At 43.3% G+C, this 22542-nt stretch overlaps 13 pseudogenes; all 13 read left to right on the top strand.

Moving 5' to 3' along the window:
* The first annotated feature begins 42 nt into the window (after positions 1–42).
* LOC130287833 (U2 spliceosomal RNA) lies at positions 43–307 on the top strand (annotated as a pseudogene).
* A 1490-nt stretch (positions 308–1797) lies between these two features.
* Positions 1798–2061, top strand: LOC130285745 (U2 spliceosomal RNA; annotated as a pseudogene).
* Positions 2062–3553: 1492 nt separating this feature from the next.
* Positions 3554–3817, top strand: LOC130285744 (U2 spliceosomal RNA; annotated as a pseudogene).
* A 1473-nt stretch (positions 3818–5290) lies between these two features.
* LOC130285743 (U2 spliceosomal RNA) lies at positions 5291–5554 on the top strand (annotated as a pseudogene).
* A 1474-nt stretch (positions 5555–7028) lies between these two features.
* On the top strand, positions 7029–7292 carry LOC130285742 (U2 spliceosomal RNA; annotated as a pseudogene).
* Positions 7293–8771: 1479 nt separating this feature from the next.
* On the top strand, positions 8772–9035 carry LOC130285741 (U2 spliceosomal RNA; annotated as a pseudogene).
* Positions 9036–10526: 1491 nt separating this feature from the next.
* LOC130285740 (U2 spliceosomal RNA) lies at positions 10527–10790 on the top strand (annotated as a pseudogene).
* Positions 10791–12284: 1494 nt separating this feature from the next.
* LOC130285738 (U2 spliceosomal RNA) lies at positions 12285–12548 on the top strand (annotated as a pseudogene).
* A 1455-nt stretch (positions 12549–14003) lies between these two features.
* LOC130287832 (U2 spliceosomal RNA) lies at positions 14004–14268 on the top strand (annotated as a pseudogene).
* A 1480-nt stretch (positions 14269–15748) lies between these two features.
* LOC130288244 (U2 spliceosomal RNA) lies at positions 15749–16014 on the top strand (annotated as a pseudogene).
* Positions 16015–17478: 1464 nt separating this feature from the next.
* Positions 17479–17742, top strand: LOC130285736 (U2 spliceosomal RNA; annotated as a pseudogene).
* A 1470-nt stretch (positions 17743–19212) lies between these two features.
* Positions 19213–19476, top strand: LOC130285735 (U2 spliceosomal RNA; annotated as a pseudogene).
* A 1472-nt stretch (positions 19477–20948) lies between these two features.
* On the top strand, positions 20949–21212 carry LOC130285734 (U2 spliceosomal RNA; annotated as a pseudogene).
* Positions 21213–22542: the final 1330 nt, after the last annotated feature.

Genomic DNA, 22542 nt, shown 5'->3' with positions numbered 1-22542 from the left:
GCTCATGAAGGGGACATGGTTGGGTCCACCCCTTTCCCGGTTATCCCCTCTAGGCCTTTTGGCTTAGATCAAGTGTAAAAAAAGAAAGGATCTTGCGACAGATCGCATCCTGAGGCACGTTTTTTTTTTGTGTGAATACTTGCACTTGGGTGACTTGTGAGCACATACTGATACATACGTTCCCTATCTGGGGACCATAAATTAAATGGATTTTTGAGAAAGGGAGCTGATTTGGAAGCTTGCTTCTGTCGCCCTATGCATTGACCCGATGTGGCAGTATCTTCGGGTAGTGAACAGTGCACCACCCCATTCCAGTGTTAAACAAGAAAGATTCTCATTTAATCCTCCGTGGGTGAGAATTTGAGTTTGAGAATTGGAGACCAAAATGATGAGTTGCACTGACTGGTTTATGAACGTCTATTCATTTAGCGTTTTAATGACCATGTTTGCACACTGATTGGTGTAAAAAAATAAAATAAAACTAAATAATAATAATCTAGCACACCTGTGCAGGTTTGACATGACATGACAGGTAGCTGTCTTGTGGGTGGTGCTGAATCCTGTTAAATGACATGAGGGTCTCATGCCTATACACAAGGGTGTGTCATTGCTGTTGCTTGACCATGCATTGGTTTCTGTGGTCAGTGAATGATAAAAACAAAATTTACCATCCATTGATGGATGGGAAATCCGCCATGAGGCATTTGTTTTTAGAAACTGCTGCTCACAACCAATGTTGCAATGGAGTGTCTCCATCTGCTGGTGGTATTGGAAAGGCATTAGTGCTATGACAGGGTCTGAAGAAGAAGAAGAAGAAGAAGAAGAAGAAGAAGAAGAAGAAGAAGAAGACGGAAAAAAATATATATAAAAAGAAAAAGAGAGAGAGAGAGAGAGACTGACTTAGTGAGCGAGTGAGTGAGAGAGTGAGAGTGAGTGAGAGTGAATGAGTGAGTGATTGAGTGAGTGAGTGAGTGAGTGAGAACAAATGAGTTAAAGCAAGTGAGTGAGAGAGATCGAATGAATGAAAGTCTGAATGACAGAAAGAAAAAAGGATGAAGAAAGAAGCATGAAGAAAAAAAAATGTATATGGAGTTGCTGACATGAGTGCAATCTACAAAGCCGTTGAGGCTGATCCTCATGGGAGGATTATTGCACCAGGACCCTTAGCACTTTTAAAATGCCATTCAATGCCACGGGCTAGATGTAAACTGCAGATGACCATGTTGTGGTAGTTACCATGGATACCCAAGTGATGTGTGAGCTAACACATAGGCCCAACAGATTCCAAGAAGGCCAGAATCACCAGCGGCACCACCATCGATTGTCAGGTCACCCGGATTCAGCAAATACCAGAGTCCAAAATGATGCAGGTTTATACTGTTAATTTTCAGTTTATCGTTACAGTTGGTGTTATTCCATGTCGGAAGGGACGCAGCTACAGCCAGTGGGGTAACTAGAGACAGGCAGGCAGCTATGTGCAACAAAGGTAGGCGTGTTGTTTTCATATGCAGATCTGAAATATTGTCTTATATGCAAGAGGAGGAGTGATGGGGGTTCAGGCAAAAGCCAGGCTATGGATTGCATTGCTAAATGCTCCATCAGAGTGCAATGGTCGCCTGTCCTTTTTTTAAGTGATGATGTGGGTTTAGCCTGTGCTGTATGTATGTATGGGTGGCTGACTGCCACCCACCCAGAAAGTGTATGGGAGGCTGGTTGGCTGCCAGCCTTCCTTCCATTCCTATGAGTAATGTGAGTGCTCATGAAGGGGACATGGTTGGGTCCACCCCTTTCCCGGTTATCCCCTCTAGGCCTTTTGGCTTAGATCAAGTGTAAAAAAAGAAAGGATCTTGCGACAGATCGCATCCTGAGGCACGTTTTTTTTTGTGTGAATACTTGCACTTGGGTGACTTGTGAGCACATACTGATACATACGTTCCCTATCTGGGGACCATAAATTAAATGGATTTTTGAGAAAGGGAGCTGATTTGGAAGCTTGCTTCTGTCGCCCTATGCATTGACCCGATGTGGCAGTATCTTCGGGTAGTGAACAGTGCACCACCCCATTCCAGTGTTAAACAAGAAAGATTCTCATTTAATCCTCCGTGGGTGAGAATTTGAGTTTGAGAATTGGAGACCAAAATGATGAGTTGCACTGACTGGTTTATGAACGTCTATTCATTTAGCGTTTTAATGACCATGTTTGCACACTGATTGGTGTAAAAAAATAAAATAAAACTAAATAATAATAATCTAGCACACCTGTGCAGGTTTGACATGACATGACAGGTAGCTGTCTTGTGGGTGGTGCTGAATCCTGTTAAATGACATGAGGGTCTCATGCCTATACACAAGGGTGTGTCATTGCTGTTGCTTGACCATGCATTGGTTTCTGTGGTCAGTGAATGATAAAAACAAAATTTACCATCCATTGATGGATGGGAAATCCGCCATGAGGCATTTGTTTTTAGAAACTGCTGCTCACAACCAATGTTGCAATGGAGTGTCTCCATCTGCTGGTGGTATTGGAAAGGCATTAGTGCTATGACAGGGTCTGAAGAAGAAGAAGAAGAAGAAGAAGAAGAAGAAGAAGAAGAAGACGGAAAAAAATATATATAAAAAGAAAAAGAGAGAGAGAGAGAGAGACTGACTTAGTGAGCGAGTGAGTGAGAGAGTGAGAGTGAGTGAGAGTGAATGAGTGAGTGAGTGATTGAGTGAGTGAGTGAGTGAGTGAGTGAGAACAAATGAGTTAAAGCAAGTGAGTGAGAGAGATCGAATGAATGAAAGTCTGAATGACAGAAAGAAAAAAGGATGAAGAAAGAAGCATGAAGAAAAAAAAATGTATATGGAGTTGCTGACATGAGTGCAATCTACAAAGCCGTTGAGGCTGATCCTCATGGGAGGATTATTGCACCAGGACCCTTAGCACTTTTAAAATGCCATTCAATGCCACGGGCTAGATGTAAACTGCAGATGACCATGTTGTGGTAGTTACCATGGATACCCAAGTGATGTGTGAGCTAACACATAGGCCCAACAGATTCCAAGAAGGCCAGAATCACCAGCGGCACCACCATCGATTGTCAGGTCACCCGGATTCAGCAAATACCAGAGTCCAAAATGATGCAGGTTTATACTGTTAATTTTCAGTTTATCGTTACAGTTGGTGTTATTCCATGTCGGAAGGGACGCAGCTACAGCCAGTGGGGTAACTAGAGACAGGCAGGCAGCTATGTGCAACAAAGGTAGGCGTGTTGTTTTCATATGCAGATCTGAAATATTGTCTTATATGCAAGAGGAGGAGTGATGGGGGTTCAGGCAAAAGCCAGGCTATGGATTGCATTGCTAAATGCTCCATCAGAGTGCAATGGTCGCCTGTCCTTTTTTTAAGTGATGATGTGGGTTTAGCCTGTGCTGTATGTATGTATGGGTGGCTGACTGCCACCCACCCAGAAAGTGTATGGGAGGCTGGTTGGCTGCCAGCCTTCCTTCCATTCCTATGAGTAATGTGAGTGCTCATGAAGGGGACATGGTTGGGTCCACCCCTTTCCCGGTTATCCCCTCTAGGCCTTTTGGCTTAGATCAAGTGTAAAAAAAGAAAGGATCTTGCGACAGATCGCATCCTGAGGCACGTTTTTTTTTGTGTGAATACTTGCACTTGGGTGACTTGTGAGCACATACTGATACATACGTTCCCTATCTGGGGACCATAAATTAAATGGATTTTTGAGAAAGGGAGCTGATTTGGAAGCTTGCTTCTGTCGCCCTATGCATTGACCCGATGTGGCAGTATCTTCGGGTAGTGAACAGTGCACCACCCCATTCCAGTGTTAAACAAGAAAGATTCTCATTTAATCCTCCGTGGGTGAGAATTTGAGTTTGAGAATTGGAGACCAAAATGATGAGTTGCACTGACTGGTTTATGAACGTCTATTCATTTAGCGTTTTAATGACCATGTTTGCACACTGATTGGTGTAAAAAAATAAAATAAAACTAAATAATAATAATCTAGCACACCTGTGCAGGTTTGACATGACATGACAGGTAGCTGTCTTGTGGGTGGTGCTGAATCCTGTTAAATGACATGAGGGTCTCATGCCTATACACAAGGGTGTGTCATTGCTGTTGCTTGACCATGCATTGGTTTCTGTGGTCAGTGAATGATAAAAACAAAATTTACCATCCATTGATGGATGGGAAATCCGCCATGAGGCATTTGTTTTTAGAAACTGCTGCTCACAACCAATGTTGCAATGGAGTGTCTCCATCTGCTGGTGGTATTGGAAAGGCATTAGTGCTATGACAGGGTCTGAAGAAGAAGAAGAAGAAGAAGAAGAAGAAGAAGACGGAAAAAAATATATATAAAAAGAAAAAGAGAGAGAGAGAGAGACTGACTTAGTGAGCGAGTGAGTGAGAGAGTGAGAGTGAGTGAGAGTGAATGAGTGAGTGAGTGATTGAGTGAGTGAGTGAGTGAGAACAAATGAGTTAAAGCAAGTGAGTGAGAGAGATCGAATGAATGAAAGTCTGAATGACAGAAAGAAAAAAGGATGAAGAAAGAAGCATGAAGAAAAAAAAATGTATATGGAGTTGCTGACATGAGTGCAATCTACAAAGCCGTTGAGGCTGATCCTCATGGGAGGATTATTGCACCAGGACCCTTAGCACTTTTAAAATGCCATTCAATGCCACGGGCTAGATGTAAACTGCAGATGACCATGTTGTGGTAGTTACCATGGATACCCAAGTGATGTGTGAGCTAACACATAGGCCCAACAGATTCCAAGAAGGCCAGAATCACCAGCGGCACCACCATCGATTGTCAGGTCACCCGGATTCAGCAAATACCAGAGTCCAAAATGATGCAGGTTTATACTGTTAATTTTCAGTTTATCGTTACAGTTGGTGTTATTCCATGTCGGAAGGGACGCAGCTACAGCCAGTGGGGTAACTAGAGACAGGCAGGCAGCTATGTGCAACAAAGGTAGGCGTGTTGTTTTCATATGCAGATCTGAAATATTGTCTTATATGCAAGAGGAGGAGTGATGGGGGTTCAGGCAAAAGCCAGGCTATGGATTGCATTGCTAAATGCTCCATCAGAGTGCAATGGTCGCCTGTCCTTTTTTTAAGTGATGATGTGGGTTTAGCCTGTGCTGTATGTATGTATGGGTGGCTGACTGCCACCCACCCAGAAAGTGTATGGGAGGCTGGTTGGCTGCCAGCCTTCCTTCCATTCCTATGAGTAATGTGAGTGCTCATGAAGGGGACATGGTTGGGTCCACCCCTTTCCCGGTTATCCCCTCTAGGCCTTTTGGCTTAGATCAAGTGTAAAAAAAGAAAGGATCTTGCGACAGATCGCATCCTGAGGCACGTTTTTTTTTGTGTGAATACTTGCACTTGGGTGACTTGTGAGCACATACTGATACATACGTTCCCTATCTGGGGACCATAAATTAAATGGATTTTTGAGAAAGGGAGCTGATTTGGAAGCTTGCTTCTGTCGCCCTATGCATTGACCCGATGTGGCAGTATCTTCGGGTAGTGAACAGTGCACCACCCCATTCCAGTGTTAAAAAGATTCTCATTTAATCCTCCGTGGGTGAGAATTTGAGTTTGAGAATTGGAGACCAAAATGATGAGTTGCACTGACTGGTTTATGAACGTCTATTCATTTAGCGTTTTAATGACCATGTTTGCACACTGATTGGTGTAAAAAAATAAAATAAAACTAAATAATAATAATCTAGCACACCTGTGCAGGTTTGACATGACATGACAGGTAGCTGTCTTGTGGGTGGTGCTGAATCCTGTTAAATGACATGAGGGTCTCATGCCTATACACAAGGGTGTGTCATTGCTGTTGCTTGACCATGCATTGGTTTCTGTGGTCAGTGAATGATAAAAACAAAATTTACCATCCATTGATGGATGGGAAATCCGCCATGAGGCATTTGTTTTTAGAAACTGCTGCTCACAACCAATGTTGCAATGGAGTGTCTCCATCTGCTGGTGGTATTGGAAAGGCATTAGTGCTATGACAGGGTCTGAAGAAGAAGAAGAAGAAGAAGAAGAAGAAGAAGACGGAAAAAAATATATATAAAAAGAAAAAGAGAGAGAGAGAGAGAGACTGACTTAGTGAGCGAGTGAGTGAGAGAGTGAGAGTGAGTGAGAGTGAATGAGTGAGTGAGTGATTGAGTGAGTGAGTGAGTGAGTGAGAACAAATGAGTTAAAGCAAGTGAGTGAGAGAGATCGAATGAATGAAAGTCTGAATGACAGAAAGAAAAAAGGATGAAGAAAGAAGCATGAAGAAAAAAAAATGTATATGGAGTTGCTGACATGAGTGCAATCTACAAAGCCGTTGAGGCTGATCCTCATGGGAGGATTATTGCACCAGGACCCTTAGCACTTTTAAAATGCCATTCAATGCCACGGGCTAGATGTAAACTGCAGATGACCATGTTGTGGTAGTTACCATGGATACCCAAGTGATGTGTGAGCTAACACATAGGCCCAACAGATTCCAAGAAGGCCAGAATCACCAGCGGCACCACCATCGATTGTCAGGTCACCCGGATTCAGCAAATACCAGAGTCCAAAATGATGCAGGTTTATACTGTTAATTTTCAGTTTATCGTTACAGTTGGTGTTATTCCATGTCGGAAGGGACGCAGCTACAGCCAGTGGGGTAACTAGAGACAGGCAGGCAGCTATGTGCAACAAAGGTAGGCGTGTTGTTTTCATATGCAGATCTGAAATATTGTCTTATATGCAAGAGGAGGAGTGATGGGGGTTCAGGCAAAAGCCAGGCTATGGATTGCATTGCTAAATGCTCCATCAGAGTGCAATGGTCGCCTGTCCTTTTTTTAAGTGATGATGTGGGTTTAGCCTGTGCTGTATGTATGTATGGGTGGCTGACTGCCACCCACCCAGAAAGTGTATGGGAGGCTGGTTGGCTGCCAGCCTTCCTTCCATTCCTATGAGTAATGTGAGTGCTCATGAAGGGGACATGGTTGGGTCCACCCCTTTCCCGGTTATCCCCTCTAGGCCTTTTGGCTTAGATCAAGTGTAAAAAAAGAAAGGATCTTGCGACAGATCGCATCCTGAGGCACGTTTTTTTTTGTGTGAATACTTGCACTTGGGTGACTTGTGAGCACATACTGATACATACGTTCCCTATCTGGGGACCATAAATTAAATGGATTTTTGAGAAAGGGAGCTGATTTGGAAGCTTGCTTCTGTCGCCCTATGCATTGACCCGATGTGGCAGTATCTTCGGGTAGTGAACAGTGCACCACCCCATTCCAGTGTTAAACAAGAAAGATTCTCATTTAATCCTCCGTGGGTGAGAATTTGAGTTTGAGAATTGGAGACCAAAATGATGAGTTGCACTGACTGGTTTATGAACGTCTATTCATTTAGCGTTTTAATGACCATGTTTGCACACTGATTGGTGTAAAAAAATAAAATAAAACTAAATAATAATAATCTAGCACACCTGTGCAGGTTTGACATGACATGACAGGTAGCTGTCTTGTGGGTGGTGCTGAATCCTGTTAAATGACATGAGGGTCTCATGCCTATACACAAGGGTGTGTCATTGCTGTTGCTTGACCATGCATTGGTTTCTGTGGTCAGTGAATGATAAAAACAAAATTTACCATCCATTGATGGATGGGAAATCCGCCATGAGGCATTTGTTTTTAGAAACTGCTGCTCACAACCAATGTTGCAATGGAGTGTCTCCATCTGCTGGTGGTATTGGAAAGGCATTAGTGCTATGACAGGGTCTGAAGAAGAAGAAGAAGAAGAAGAAGAAGAAGAAGACGGAAAAAAATATATATAAAAAGAAAAAGAGAGAGAGAGAGAGAGACTGACTTAGTGAGCGAGTGAGTGAGAGAGTGAGAGTGAGTGAGAGTGAATGAGTGAGTGAGTGATTGAGTGAGTGAGTGAGTGAGTGAGAACAAATGAGTTAAAGCAAGTGAGTGAGAGAGATCGAATGAATGAAAGTCTGAATGACAGAAAGAAAAAAGGATGAAGAAAGAAGCATGAAGAAAAAAAAATGTATATGGAGTTGCTGACATGAGTGCAATCTACAAAGCCGTTGAGGCTGATCCTCATGGGAGGATTATTGCACCAGGACCCTTAGCACTTTTAAAATGCCATTCAATGCCACGGGCTAGATGTAAACTGCAGATGACCATGTTGTGGTAGTTACCATGGATACCCAAGTGATGTGTGAGCTAACACATAGGCCCAACAGATTCCAAGAAGGCCAGAATCACCAGCGGCACCACCATCGATTGTCAGGTCACCCGGATTCAGCAAATACCAGAGTCCAAAATGATGCAGGTTTATACTGTTAATTTTCAGTTTATCGTTACAGTTGGTGTTATTCCATGTCGGAAGGGACGCAGCTACAGCCAGTGGGGTAACTAGAGACAGGCAGGCAGCTATGTGCAACAAAGGTAGGCGTGTTGTTTTCATATGCAGATCTGAAATATTGTCTTATATGCAAGAGGAGGAGTGATGGGGGTTCAGGCAAAAGCCAGGCTATGGATTGCATTGCTAAATGCTCCATCAGAGTGCAATGGTCGCCTGTCCTTTTTTTAAGTGATGATGTGGGTTTAGCCTGTGCTGTATGTATGTATGGGTGGCTGACTGCCACCCACCCAGAAAGTGTATGGGAGGCTGGTTGGCTGCCAGCCTTCCTTCCATTCCTATGAGTAATGTGAGTGCTCATGAAGGGGACATGGTTGGGTCCACCCCTTTCCCGGTTATCCCCTCTAGGCCTTTTGGCTTAGATCAAGTGTAAAAAAAGAAAGGATCTTGCGACAGATCGCATCCTGAGGCACGTTTTTTTTTGTGTGAATACTTGCACTTGGGTGACTTGTGAGCACATACTGATACATACGTTCCCTATCTGGGGACCATAAATTAAATGGATTTTTGAGAAAGGGAGCTGATTTGGAAGCTTGCTTCTGTCGCCCTATGCATTGACCCGATGTGGCAGTATCTTCGGGTAGTGAACAGTGCACCACCCCATTCCAGTGTTAAACAAGAAAGATTCTCATTTAATCCTCCGTGGGTGAGAATTTGAGTTTGAGAATTGGAGACCAAAATGATGAGTTGCACTGACTGGTTTATGAACGTCTATTCATTTAGCGTTTTAATGACCATGTTTGCACACTGATTGGTGTAAAAAAATAAAATAAAACTAAATAATAATAATCTAGCACACCTGTGCAGGTTTGACATGACATGACAGGTAGCTGTCTTGTGGGTGGTGCTGAATCCTGTTAAATGACATGAGGGTCTCATGCCTATACACAAGGGTGTGTCATTGCTGTTGCTTGACCATGCATTGGTTTCTGTGGTCAGTGAATGATAAAAACAAAATTTACCATCCATTGATGGATGGGAAATCCGCCATGAGGCATTTGTTTTTAGAAACTGCTGCTCACAACCAATGTTGCAATGGAGTGTCTCCATCTGCTGGTGGTATTGGAAAGGCATTAGTGCTATGACAGGGTCTGAAGAAGAAGAAGAAGAAGAAGAAGAAGAAGAAGAAGAAGAAGAAGACGGAAAAAAATATATATAAAAAGAAAAAGAGAGAGAGAGAGAGAGACTGACTTAGTGAGCGAGTGAGTGAGAGAGTGAGAGTGAGTGAGAGTGAATGAGTGAGTGAGTGATTGAGTGAGTGAGTGAGTGAGTGAGAACAAATGAGTTAAAGCAAGTGAGTGAGAGAGATCGAATGAATGAAAGTCTGAATGACAGAAAGAAAAAAGGATGAAGAAAGAAGCATGAAGAAAAAAAAATGTATATGGAGTTGCTGACATGAGTGCAATCTACAAAGCCGTTGAGGCTGATCCTCATGGGAGGATTATTGCACCAGGACCCTTAGCACTTTTAAAATGCCATTCAATGCCACGGGCTAGATGTAAACTGCAGATGACCATGTTGTGGTAGTTACCATGGATACCCAAGTGATGTGTGAGCTAACACATAGGCCCAACAGATTCCAAGAAGGCCAGAATCACCAGCGGCACCACCATCGATTGTCAGGTCACCCGGATTCAGCAAATACCAGAGTCCAAAATGATGCAGGTTTATACTGTTAATTTTCAGTTTATCGTTACAGTTGGTGTTATTCCATGTCGGAAGGGACGCAGCTACAGCCAGTGGGGTAACTAGAGACAGGCAGGCAGCTATGTGCAACAAAGGTAGGCGTGTTGTTTTCATATGCAGATCTGAAATATTGTCTTATATGCAAGAGGAGGAGTGATGGGGGTTCAGGCAAAAGCCAGGCTATGGATTGCATTGCTAAATGCTCCATCAGAGTGCAATGGTCGCCTGTCCTTTTTTTAAGTGATGATGTGGGTTTAGCCTGTGCTGTATGTATGTATGGGTGGCTGACTGCCACCCACCCAGAAAGTGTATGGGAGGCTGGTTGGCTGCCAGCCTTCCTTCCATTCCTATGAGTAATGTGAGTGCTCATGAAGGGGACATGGTTGGGTCCACCCCTTTCCCGGTTATCCCCTCTAGGCCTTTTGGCTTAGATCAAGTGTAAAAAAAGAAAGGATCTTGCGACAGATCGCATCCTGAGGCACGTTTTTTTTTGTGTGAATACTTGCACTTGGGTGACTTGTGAGCACATACTGATACATACGTTCCCTATCTGGGGACCATAAATTAAATGGATTTTTGAGAAAGGGAGCTGATTTGGAAGCTTGCTTCTGTCGCCCTATGCATTGACCCGATGTGGCAGTATCTTCGGGTAGTGAACAGTGCACCACCCCATTCCAGTGTTAAACAAGAAAGATTCTCATTTAATCCTCCGTGGGTGAGAATTTGAGTTTGAGAATTGGAGACCAAAATGATGAGTTGCACTGACTGGTTTATGAACGTCTATTCATTTAGCGTTTTAATGACCATGTTTGCACACTGATTGGTGTAAAAAAATAAAATAAAACTAAATAATAATAATCTAGCACACCTGTGCAGGTTTGACATGACATGACAGGTAGCTGTCTTGTGGGTGGTGCTGAATCCTGTTAAATGACATGAGGGTCTCATGCCTATACACAAGGGTGTGTCATTGCTGTTGCTTGACCATGCATTGGTTTCTGTGGTCAGTGAATGATAAAAACAAAATTTACCATCCATTGATGGATGGGAAATCCGCCATGAGGCATTTGTTTTTAGAAACTGCTGCTCACAACCAATGTTGCAATGGAGTGTCTCCATCTGCTGGTGGTATTGGAAAGGCATTAGTGCTATGACAGGGTCTGAAGAAGAAGAAGAAGAAGAAGAAGAAGAAGAAGAAGAAGAAGAAGAAGACGGAAAAAAATATATATAAAAAGAAAAAGAGAGAGAGAGAGAGAGACTGACTTAGTGAGCGAGTGAGTGAGAGAGTGAGAGTGAGTGAGAGTGAATGAGTGAGTGAGTGATTGAGTGAGTGAGTGAGTGAGTGAGAACAAATGAGTTAAAGCAAGTGAGTGAGAGAGATCGAATGAATGAAAGTCTGAATGACAGAAAGAAAAAAGGATGAAGAAAGAAGCATGAAGAAAAAAAAATGTATATGGAGTTGCTGACATGAGTGCAATCTACAAAGCCGTTGAGGCTGATCCTCATGGGAGGATTATTGCACCAGGACCCTTAGCACTTTTAAAATGCCATTCAATGCCACGGGCTAGATGTAAACTGCAGATGACCATGTTGTGGTAGTTACCATGGATACCCAAGTGATGTGTGAGCTAACACATAGGCCCAACAGATTCCAAGAAGGCCAGAATCACCAGCGGCACCACCATCGATTGTCAGGTCACCCGGATTCAGCAAATACCAGAGTCCAAAATGATGCAGGTTTATACTGTTAATTTTCAGTTTATCGTTACAGTTGGTGTTATTCCATGTCGGAAGGGACGCAGCTACAGCCAGTGGGGTAACTAGAGACAGGCAGGCAGCTATGTGCAACAAAGGTAGGCGTGTTGTTTTCATATGCAGATCTGAAATATTGTCTTATATGCAAGAGGAGGAGTGATGGGGGTTCAGGCAAAAGCCAGGCTATGGATTGCATTGCTAAATGCTCCATCAGAGTGCAATGGTCGCCTGTCCTTTTTTTAAGTGATGATGTGGGTTTAGCCTGTGCTGTATGTATGTATGGGTGGCTGACTGCCACCCACCCAGAAAGTGTATGGGAGGCTGGTTGGCTGCCAGCCTTCCTTCCATTCCTATGAGTAATGTGAGTGCTCATGAAGGGGACATGGTTGGGTCCACCCCTTTCCCGGTTATCCCCTCTAGGCCTTTTGGCTTAGATCAAGTGTAAAAAAAGAAAGGATCTTGCGACAGATCGCATCCTGAGGCACGTTTTTTTTTGTGTGAATACTTGCACTTGGGTGACTTGTGAGCACATACTGATACATACGTTCCCTATCTGGGGACCATAAATTAAATGGATTTTTGAGAAAGGGAGCTGATTTGGAAGCTTGCTTCTGTCGCCCTATGCATTGACCCGATGTGGCAGTATCTTCGGGTAGTGAACAGTGCACCACCCCATTCCAGTGTTAAACAAGAAAGATTCTCATTTAATCCTCCGTGGGTGAGAATTTGAGTTTGAGAATTGGAGACCAAAATGATGAGTTGCACTGACTGGTTTATGAACGTCTATTCATTTAGCGTTTTAATGACCATGTTTGCACACTGATTGGTGTAAAAAAATAAAATAAAACTAAATAATAATAATCTAGCACACCTGTGCAGGTTTGACATGACATGACAGGTAGCTGTCTTGTGGGTGGTGCTGAATCCTGTTAAATGACATGAGGGTCTCATGCCTATACACAAGGGTGTGTCATTGCTGTTGCTTGACCATGCATTGGTTTCTGTGGTCAGTGAATGATAAAAACAAAATTTACCATCCATTGATGGATGGGAAATCCGCCATGAGGCATTTGTTTTTAGAAACTGCTGCTCACAACCAATGTTGCAATGGAGTGTCTCCATCTGCTGGTGGTATTGGAAAGGCATTAGTGCTATGACAGGGTCTGAAGAAGAAGAAGAAGAAGAAGACGGAAAAAAATATATATAAAAAGAAAAAGAGAGAGAGAGAGAGAGACTGACTTAGTGAGCGAGTGAGTGAGAGAGTGAGAGTGAGTGAGAGTGAATGAGTGAGTGAGTGAGTGAGTGAGTGAGAACAAATGAGTTAAAGCAAGTGAGTGAGAGAGATCGAATGAATGAAAGTCTGAATGACAGAAAGAAAAAAGGATGAAGAAAGAAGCATGAAGAAAAAAAAATGTATATGGAGTTGCTGACATGAGTGCAATCTACAAAGCCGTTGAGGCTGATCCTCATGGGAGGATTATTGCACCAGGACCCTTAGCACTTTTAAAATGCCATTCAATGCCACGGGCTAGATGTAAACTGCAGATGACCATGTTGTGGTAGTTACCATGGATACCCAAGTGATGTGTGAGCTAACACATAGGCCCAACAGATTCCAAGAAGGCCAGAATCACCAGCGGCACCACCATCGATTGTCAGGTCACCCGGATTCAGCAAATACCAGAGTCCAAAATGATGCAGGTTTATACTGTTAATTTTCAGTTTATCGTTACAGTTGGTGTTATTCCATGTCGGAAGGGACGCAGCTACAGCCAGTGGGGTAACTAGAGACAGGCAGGCAGCTATGTGCAACAAAGGTAGGCGTGTTGTTTTCATATGCAGATCTGAAATATTGTCTTATATGCAAGAGGAGGAGTGATGGGGGTTCAGGCAAAAGCCAGGCTATGGATTGCATTGCTAAATGCTCCATCAGAGTGCAATGGTCGCCTGTCCTTTTTTTAAGTGATGATGTGGGTTTAGCCTGTGCTGTATGTATGTATGGGTGGCTGACTGCCACCCACCCAGAAAGTGTATGGGAGGCTGGTTGGCTGCCAGCCTTCCTTCCATTCCTATGAGTAATGTGAGTGCTCATGAAGGGGACATGGTTGGGTCCACCCCTTTCCCGGTTATCCCCTCTAGGCCTTTTGGCTTAGATCAAGTGTAAAAAAAGAAAGGATCTTGCGACAGATCGCATCCTGAGGCACGTTTTTTTTTTGTGTGAATACTTGCACTTGGGTGACTTGTGAGCACATACTGATACATACGTTCCCTATCTGGGGACCATAAATTAAATGGATTTTTGAGAAAGGGAGCTGATTTGGAAGCTTGCTTCTGTCGCCCTATGCATTGACCCGATGTGGCAGTATCTTCGGGTAGTGAACAGTGCACCACCCCATTCCAGTGTTAAACAAGAAAGATTCTCATTTAATCCTCCGTGGGTGAGAATTTGAGTTTGAGAATTGGAGACCAAAATGATGAGTTGCACTGACTGGTTTATGAACGTCTATTCATTTAGCGTTTTAATGACCATGTTTGCACACTGATTGGTGTAAAAAAATAAAATAAAACTAAATAATAATAATCTAGCACACCTGTGCAGGTTTGACATGACATGACAGGTAGCTGTCTTGTGGGTGGTGCTGAATCCTGTTAAATGACATGAGGGTCTCATGCCTATACACAAGGGTGTGTCATTGCTGTTGCTTGACCATGCATTGGTTTCTGTGGTCAGTGAATGATAAAAACAAAATTTACCATCCATTGATGGATGGGAAATCCGCCATGAGGCATTTGTTTTTAGAAACTGCTGCTCACAACCAATGTTGCAATGGAGTGTCTCCATCTGCTGGTGGTATTGGAAAGGCATTAGTGCTTTGACAGGGTCTGAAGAAGAAGAAGAAGAAGAAGAAGAAGAAGACGGAAAAAAATATATATAAAAAGAAAAAGAGAGAGAGAGAGAGAGACTGACTTAGTGAGCGAGTGAGTGAGAGAGTGAGAGTGAGTGAGAGTAAATGAGTGAGTGAGTGATTGAGTGAGTGAGTGAGTGAGTGAGTGAGAACAAATGAGTTAAAGCAAGTGAGTGAGAGAGATCGAATGAATGAAAGTCTGAATGACAGAAAGAAAAAAGGATGAAGAAAGAAGCATGAAGAAAAAAAAATGTATATGGAGTTGCTGACATGAGTGCAATCTACAAAGCCGTTGAGGCTGATCCTCATGGGAGGATTATTGCACCAGGACCCTTAGCACTTTTAAAATGCCATTCAATGCCACGGGCTAGATGTAAACTGCAGATGACCATGTTGTGGTAGTTACCATGGATACCCAAGTGATGTGTGAGCTAACACATAGGCCCAACAGATTCCAAGAAGGCCAGAATCACCAGCGGCACCACCATCGATTGTCAGGTCACCCGGATTCAGCAAATACCAGAGTCCAAAATGATGCAGGTTTATACTGTTAATTTTCAGTTTATCGTTACAGTTGGTGTTATTCCATGTCGGAAGGGACGCAGCTACAGCCAGTGGGGTAACTAGAGACAGGCAGGCAGCTATGTGCAACAAAGGTAGGCGTGTTGTTTTCATATGCAGATCTGAAATATTGTCTTATATGCAAGAGGAGGAGTGATGGGGGTTCAGGCAAAAGCCAGGCTATGGATTGCATTGCTAAATGCTCCATCAGAGTGCAATGGTCGCCTGTCCTTTTTTTAAGTGATGATGTGGGTTTAGCCTGTGCTGTATGTATGTATGGGTGGCTGACTGCCACCCACCCAGAAAGTGTATGGGAGGCTGGTTGGCTGCCAGCCTTCCTTCCATTCCTATGAGTAATGTGAGTGCTCATGAAGGGGACATGGTTGGGTCCACCCCTTTCCCGGTTATCCCCTCTAGGCCTTTTGGCTTAGATCAAGTGTAAAAAAAGAAAGGATCTTGCGACAGATCGCATCCTGAGGCACGTTTTTTTTTTTGTGTGAATACTTGCACTTGGGTGACTTGTGAGCACATACTGATACATACGTTCCCTATCTGGGGACCATAAATTAAATGGATTTTTGAGAAAGGGAGCTGATTTGGAAGCTTGCTTCTGTCGCCCTATGCATTGACCCGATGTGGCAGTATCTTCGGGTAGTGAACAGTGCACCACCCCATTCCAGTGTTAAACAAGAAAGATTCTCATTTAATCCTCCGTGGGTGAGAATTTGAGTTTGAGAATTGGAGACCAAAATGATGAGTTGCACTGACTGGTTTATGAACGTCTATTCATTTAGCGTTTTAATGACCATGTTTGCACACTGATTGGTGTAAAAAAATAAAATAAAACTAAATAATAATAATCTAGCACACCTGTGCAGGTTTGACATGACATGACAGGTAGCTGTCTTGTGGGTGGTGCTGAATCCTGTTAAATGACATGAGGGTCTCATGCCTATACACAAGGGTGTGTCATTGCTGTTGCTTGACCATGCATTGGTTTCTGTGGTCAGTGAATGATAAAAACAAAATTTACCATCCATTGATGGATGGGAAATCCGCCATGAGGCATTTGTTTTTAGAAACTGCTGCTCACAACCAATGTTGCAATGGAGTGTCTCCATCTGCTGGTGGTATTGGAAAGGCATTAGTGCTATGACAGGGTCTGAAGAAGAAGAAGAAGAAGACGGAAAAAAATATATATAAAAAGAAAAAGAGAGAGAGAGAGAGAGACTGACTTAGTGAGCGAGTGAGTGAGAGAGTGAGAGTGAGTGAGAGTGAATGAGTGAGTGAGTGATTGAGTGAGTGAGTGAGTGAGTGAGAACAAATGAGTTAAAGCAAGTGAGTGAGAGAGATCGAATGAATGAAAGTCTGAATGACAGAAAGAAAAAAGGATGAAGAAAGAAGCATGAAGAAAAAAAAATGTATATGGAGTTGCTGACATGAGTGCAATCTACAAAGCCGTTGAGGCTGATCCTCATGGGAGGATTATTGCACCAGGACCCTTAGCACTTTTAAAATGCCATTCAATGCCACGGGCTAGATGTAAACTGCAGATGACCATGTTGTGGTAGTTACCATGGATACCCAAGTGATGTGTGAGCTAACACATAGGCCCAACAGATTCCAAGAAGGCCAGAATCACCAGCGGCACCACCATCGATTGTCAGGTCACCCGGATTCAGCAAATACCAGAGTCCAAAATGATGCAGGTTTATACTGTTAATTTTCAGTTTATCGTTACAGTTGGTGTTATTCCATGTCGGAAGGGACGCAGCTACAGCCAGTGGGGTAACTAGAGACAGGCAGGCAGCTATGTGCAACAAAGGTAGGCGTGTTGTTTTCATATGCAGATCTGAAATATTGTCTTATATGCAAGAGGAGGAGTGATGGGGGTTCAGGCAAAAGCCAGGCTATGGATTGCATTGCTAAATGCTCCATCAGAGTGCAATGGTCGCCTGTCCTTTTTTTAAGTGATGATGTGGGTTTAGCCTGTGCTGTATGTATGTATGGGTGGCTGACTGCCACCCACCCAGAAAGTGTATGGGAGGCTGGTTGGCTGCCAGCCTTCCTTCCATTCCTATGAGTAATGTGAGTGCTCATGAAGGGGACATGGTTGGGTCCACCCCTTTCCCGGTTATCCCCTCTAGGCCTTTTGGCTTAGATCAAGTGTAAAAAAAGAAAGGATCTTGCGACAGATCGCATCCTGAGGCACGTTTTTTTTTGTGTGAATACTTGCACTTGGGTGACTTGTGAGCACATACTGATACATACGTTCCCTATCTGGGGACCATAAATTAAATGGATTTTTGAGAAAGGGAGCTGATTTGGAAGCTTGCTTCTGTCGCCCTATGCATTGACCCGATGTGGCAGTATCTTCGGGTAGTGAACAGTGCACCACCCCATTCCAGTGTTAAACAAGAAAGATTCTCATTTAATCCTCCGTGGGTGAGAATTTGAGTTTGAGAATTGGAGACCAAAATGATGAGTTGCACTGACTGGTTTATGAACGTCTATTCATTTAGCGTTTTAATGACCATGTTTGCACACTGATTGGTGTAAAAAAATAAAATAAAACTAAATAATAATAATCTAGCACACCTGTGCAGGTTTGACATGACATGACAGGTAGCTGTCTTGTGGGTGGTGCTGAATCCTGTTAAATGACATGAGGGTCTCATGCCTATACACAAGGGTGTGTCATTGCTGTTGCTTGACCATGCATTGGTTTCTGTGGTCAGTGAATGATAAAAACAAAATTTACCATCCATTGATGGATGGGAAATCCGCCATGAGGCATTTGTTTTTAGAAACTGCTGCTCACAACCAATGTTGCAATGGAGTGTCTCCATCTGCTGGTGGTATTGGAAAGGCATTAGTGCTATGACAGGGTCTGAAGAAGAAGAAGAAGAAGAAGAAGACGGAAAAAAATATATATAAAAAGAAAAAGAGAGAGAGAGAGAGAGACTGACTTAGTGAGCGAGTGAGTGAGAGAGTGAGAGTGAGTGAGAGTGAATGAGTGAGTGAGTGATTGAGTGAGTGAGTGAGTGAGTGAGAACAAATGAGTTAAAGCAAGTGAGTGAGAGAGATCGAATGAATGAAAGTCTGAATGACAGAAAGAAAAAAGGATGAAGAAAGAAGCATGAAGAAAAAAAAATGTATATGGAGTTGCTGACATGAGTGCAATCTACAAAGCCGTTGAGGCTGATCCTCATGGGAGGATTATTGCACCAGGACCCTTAGCACTTTTAAAATGCCATTCAATGCCACGGGCTAGATGTAAACTGCAGATGACCATGTTGTGGTAGTTACCATGGATACCCAAGTGATGTGTGAGCTAACACATAGGCCCAACAGATTCCAAGAAGGCCAGAATCACCAGCGGCACCACCATCGATTGTCAGGTCACCCGGATTCAGCAAATACCAGAGTCCAAAATGATGCAGGTTTATACTGTTAATTTTCAGTTTATCGTTACAGTTGGTGTTATTCCATGTCGGAAGGGACGCAGCTACAGCCAGTGGGGTAACTAGAGACAGGCAGGCAGCTATGTGCAACAAAGGTAGGCGTGTTGTTTTCATATGCAGATCTGAAATATTGTCTTATATGCAAGAGGAGGAGTGATGGGGGTTCAGGCAAAAGCCAGGCTATGGATTGCATTGCTAAATGCTCCATCAGAGTGCAATGGTCGCCTGTCCTTTTTTTAAGTGATGATGTGGGTTTAGCCTGTGCTGTATGTATGTATGGGTGGCTGACTGCCACCCACCCAGAAAGTGTATGGGAGGCTGGTTGGCTGCCAGCCTTCCTTCCATTCCTATGAGTAATGTGAGTGCTCATGAAGGGGACATGGTTGGGTCCACCCCTTTCCCGGTTATCCCCTCTAGGCCTTTTGGCTTAGATCAAGTGTAAAAAAAGAAAGGATCTTGCGACAGATCGCATCCTGAGGCACGTTTTTTTTTGTGTGAATACTTGCACTTGGGTGACTTGTGAGCACATACTGATACATACGTTCCCTATCTGGGGACCATAAATTAAATGGATTTTTGAGAAAGGGAGCTGATTTGGAAGCTTGCTTCTGTCGCCCTATGCATTGACCCGATGTGGCAGTATCTTCGGGTAGTGAACAGTGCACCACCCCATTCCAGTGTTAAACAAGAAAGATTCTCATTTAATCCTCCGTGGGTGAGAATTTGAGTTTGAGAATTGGAGACCAAAATGATGAGTTGCACTGACTGGTTTATGAACGTCTATTCATTTAGCATTTTAATGACCATGTTTGCACACTGATTGGTGTAAAAAAATAAAATAAAACTAAATAATAATAATCTAGCACACCTGTGCAGGTTTGACATGACATGACAGGTAGCTGTCTTGTGGGTGGTGCTGAATCCTGTTAAATGACATGAGGGTCTCATGCCTATACACAAGGGTGTGTCATTGCTGTTGCTTGACCATGCATTGGTTTCTGTGGTCAGTGAATGATAAAAACAAAATTTACCATCCATTGATGGATGGGAAATCCGCCATGAGGCATTTGTTTTTAGAAACTGCTGCTCACAACCAATGTTGCAATGGAGTGTCTCCATCTGCTGGTGGTATTGGAAAGGCATTAGTGCTATGACAGGGTCTGAAGAAGAAGAAGAAGAAGAAGAAGAAGAAGACGGAAAAAAATATATATAAAAAGAAAAAGAGAGAGAGAGAGAGAGACTGACTTAGTGAGCGAGTGAGTGAGAGAGTGAGAGTGAGTGAGAGTGAATGAGTGAGTGAGTGATTGAGTGAGTGAGTGAGTGAGAACAAATGAGTTAAAGCAAGTGAGTGAGAGAGATCGAATGAATGAAAGTCTGAATGACAGAAAGAAAAAAGGATGAAGAAAGAAGCATGAAGAAAAAAAAATGTATATGGAGTTGCTGACATGAGTGCAATCTACAAAGCCGTTGAGGCTGATCCTCATGGGAGGATTATTGCACCAGGACCCTTAGCACTTTTAAAATGCCATTCAATGCCACGGGCTAGATGTAAACTGCAGATGACCATGTTGTGGTAGTTACCATGGATACCCAAGTGATGTGTGAGCTAACACATAGGCCCAACAGATTCCAAGAAGGCTAGAATCACCAGCGGCACCACCATCGATTGTCAGGTCACCCGGATTCAGCAAATACCAGAGTCCAAAATGATGCAGGTTTATACTGTTAATTTTCAGTTTATCGTTACAGTTGGTGTTATTCCATGTCGGAAGGGACGCAGCTACAGCCAGTGGGGTAACTAGAGACAGGCAGGCAGCTATGTGCAACAAAGGTAGGCGTGTTGTTTTCATATGCAGATCTGAAATATTGTCTTATATGCAAGAGGAGGAGTGATGGGGGTTCAGGCAAAAGCCAGGCTATGGATTGCATTGCTAAATGCTCCATCAGAGTGCAATGGTCGCCTGTCCTTTTTTTAAGTGATGATGTGGGTTTAGCCTGTGCTGTATGTATGTATGGGTGGCTGACTGCCACCCACCCAGAAAGTGTATGGGAGGCTGGTTGGCTGCCAGCCTTCCTTCCATTCTTATGAGTAATGTGAGTGCTCATGAAGGGGACATGGTTGGGTCCACCCCTTTCCCGGTTATCCCCTCTAGGCCTTTTGGCTTAGATCAAGTGTAAAAAAAGAAAGGATCTTGCGACAGATCGCATCCTGAGGCACGTTTTTTTTTGTGTGAATACTTGCACTTGGGTGACTTGTGAGCACATACTGATACATACGTTCCCTATCTGGGGACCATAAATTAAATGGATTTTTGAGAAAGGGAGCTGATTTGGAAGCTTGCTTCTGTCGCCCTATGCATTGACCCGATGTGGCAGTATCTTCGGGTAGTGAACAGTGCACCACCCCATTCCAGTGTTAAACAAGAAAGATTCTCATTTAATCCTCCGTGGGTGAGAATTTGAGTTTGAGAATTGGAGACCAAAATGATGAGTTGCACTGACTGGTTTATGAACGTCTATTCATTTAGCGTTTTAATGACCATGTTTGCACACTGATTGGTGTAAAAAAATAAAATAAAACTAAATAATAATAATCTAGCACACCTGTGCAGGTTTGACATGACATGACAGGTAGCTGTCTTGTGGGTGGTGCTGAATCCTGTTAAATGACATGAGGGTCTCATGCCTATACACAAGGGTGTGTCATTGCTGTTGCTTGACCATGCATTGGTTTCTGTGGTCAGTGAATGATAAAAACAAAATTTACCATCCATTGATGGATGGGAAATCCGCCATGAGGCATTTGTTTTTAGAAACTGCTGCTCACAACCAATGTTGCAATGGAGTGTCTCCATCTGCTGGTGGTATTGGAAAGGCATTAGTGCTATGACAGGGTCTGAAGAAGAAGAAGAAGAAGAAGAAGAAGAAGAAGAAGAAGAAGAAGACGGAAAAAAATATATATAAAAAGAAAAAGAGAGAGAGAGAGAGAGACTGACTTAGTGAGCGAGTGAGTGAGAGAGTGAGAGTGAGTGAGAGTGAATGAGTGAGTGAGTGATTGAGTGAGTGAGTGAGTGAGTGAGAACAAATGAGTTAAAGCAAGTGAGTGAGAGAGATCGAATGAATGAAAGTCTGAATGACAGAAAGAAAAAAGGATGAAGAAAGAAGCATGAAGAAAAAAAAATGTATATGGAGTTGCTGACATGAGTGCAATCTACAAAGCCGTTGAGGCTGATCCTCATGGGAGGATTATTGCACCAGGACCCTTAGCACTTTTAAAATGCCATTCAATGCCACGGGCTAGATGTAAACTGCAGATGACCATGTTGTGGTAGTTACCATGGATACCCAAGTGATGTGTGAGCTAACACATAGGCCCAACAGATTCCAAGAAGGCCAGAATCACCAGCGGCACCACCATCGATTGTCAGGTCACCCGGATTCAGCAAATACCAGAGTCCAAAATGATGCAGGTTTATACTGTTAATTTTCAGTTTATCGTTACAGTTGGTGTTATTCCATGTCGGAAGGGACGCAGCTACAGCCAGTGGGGTAACTAGAGACAGGCAGGCAGCTATGTGCAACAAAGGTAGGCGTGTTGTTTTCATATGCAGATCTGAAATATTGTCTTATATGCAAGAGGAGGAGTGATGGGGGTTCAGGCAAAAGCCAGGCTATGGATTGCATTGCTAAATGCTCCATCAGAGTGCAATGGTCGCCTGTCCTTTTTTTAAGTGAT

The sequence above is a fragment of the Hyla sarda genome, chromosome 8 (genome assembly GCF_029499605.1).
Source record: "Hyla sarda isolate aHylSar1 chromosome 8, aHylSar1.hap1, whole genome shotgun sequence".
In the NCBI taxonomy this organism is placed as follows: Eukaryota; Metazoa; Chordata; class Amphibia; order Anura; family Hylidae; genus Hyla; species Hyla sarda.
Note: the sequence above shows the minus strand (reverse complement) of the source record. Positions and strands in the feature narration are given on the sequence as shown.